Genomic DNA, 1,895 nt, shown 5'->3' on the forward strand with positions numbered 1-1,895 from the left:
ACCAGTCTCTGTCTGCCTCCTGCATGCTGCAAATAAAGGCATGCCAGATAAGGGATTTACCTCCAACACACACACACACACACACACACACACACACACACACACACACACACACACACGGGGAGGGGGTGGACTATAATATAAAGCTACAACTTCTTAGGAAACACTATTAGGTAATAGATTCCCTGACCCAACGTTCCAAAGCAAGTCACTTTTCTTAACATAAGTTTGTTCTCTGCGTTCAGAGAACATCAACTTTTCCTTTTGTGTTCTCTGCCAAGAATATTCAAATATAAGGCCCTTTAGGAAATCTGACACGTACTGAATCTGAGATTAGTGCATTGTCCACAAGAGGGCACTAGTTCTCCAGGATACTCAAAAATCCTGGGCCCTAGTTTAGCAGCCAAGAACAAAAGCCGCTCAGTGGTCCAAAGTGAGAAGGGAGAAGTACAGCTTCAAAACACAAAAGAAACTTAACATTCAGCACTGCCTCCCATACCTTTGCGATCCGGCTGCAGCCTGCCACAGATGTGCTCGATATGGCACTGTAAAGATCATTCGACCCCGGAGTGTGCATGCCCACATGTGACTAAGCTAAATGTAAAATGAAATTAAAAAACGTGAAAGCGGGCTGGCGAGATGGGTCAGTGAGTAAGAGCACTGATTGCTCTTCCGAAGGTCCTGAGTTCAAATCCCAGCAACCACATGGTAGTTCACAATCACCCATAATGAGATCTGATGCCCTCTTCTGGTGTCAGCTACAGTGTACTTAGTTATAATAATAAATAAATCTTTAAAAAAAAGTGAAAGCATATGGTTACTTGTTTCTAAGATACTGCTTGCCTGGTGCGGGGATTCCACCCTGGGATCCCCTGAAGACTCAGCATTCCAATCCTCACGAATGTCTTCCCAGACTGATAGGCAGAGAGCCAGCTAGAGCCTGGACAAATCCTCTCCCAGCACAGTCCCCAGCTTCCTCTTTTTCAGTTTATTCTTGCTTACCAACGAAGACACACTTCATTCACTCAAGTCACCCTACCTAAGCTTAATCATGCGGCTTTCATCTCCATCTTCTAAGAAACAGCAAACACCCAGTAATGCAAAGACAGCAAAATCTCCCAACGGGAGCACTCTCATGCCAGGAAACTCAAGCCTCTTGTTTACTTACTGGGTTTGAAGATTCTGCTATCGACACTGTGGCTCTAAAAACGTGGCTCTGAGGGCTGTCTTAGTTCTGTGTTTCTTTCTTGCAGCACTAACGCAGTAGTACTCCAGCCTCCCCAGAGGCAGCTTAGGTGGGGCTAAGTGCCCCCCACACCCTGACACACACTCCTTGTACCAAAGCAGAAGGCAGCAGCTTTGGTCAGCAGCGATGATGCATTATAGCGCATGATAGAGACCCAGAATCAGAGGCAAGGAACCAGGTCACCTGGTTAGCCAAAGCTTTGCTGCTGATTCTTAGGGCTGCTTTCGCTGGGTTACATTTAATTCAGCATGCCTGTCCGGAGGATATTTTTAGATGCAATTACCTAAAGAGCTTTTGAGTTCCTAGAGTTTTATCTGCATGGGTATCTCTTGGCCTAAGGAACCTAAAGTATTGAATGAAGTGGGCCTCCTTTAAAGACATTGGGGCGCTGGGAAAATGGCTACCTGCATATGGCTACCTGCTTTGGGCATCTTTCCTGATGGAGAACTATCTCAGGCAAGGGTGTTCCTGCCTCCCCTGTCCCAGCAGAGTCTCCCCTTCCCAGGATTAAGAGGGAGACGCATTGAAGGGTGCCTGTATATCTCTTCTCACACTGGCTACCAGGCCGAGCAGGACTGTCTTGGTTCCCTGTCTTTTAGACCGCGAGTCTAGGCTGAGGCACACAGACCCCAATACATCCCCTACCCAG

This window comes from Mastomys coucha, unplaced genomic scaffold, assembly GCF_008632895.1.
Source record: "Mastomys coucha isolate ucsf_1 unplaced genomic scaffold, UCSF_Mcou_1 pScaffold16, whole genome shotgun sequence".
Lineage (NCBI taxonomy): Eukaryota > Metazoa > Chordata > Mammalia > Rodentia > Muridae > Mastomys > Mastomys coucha.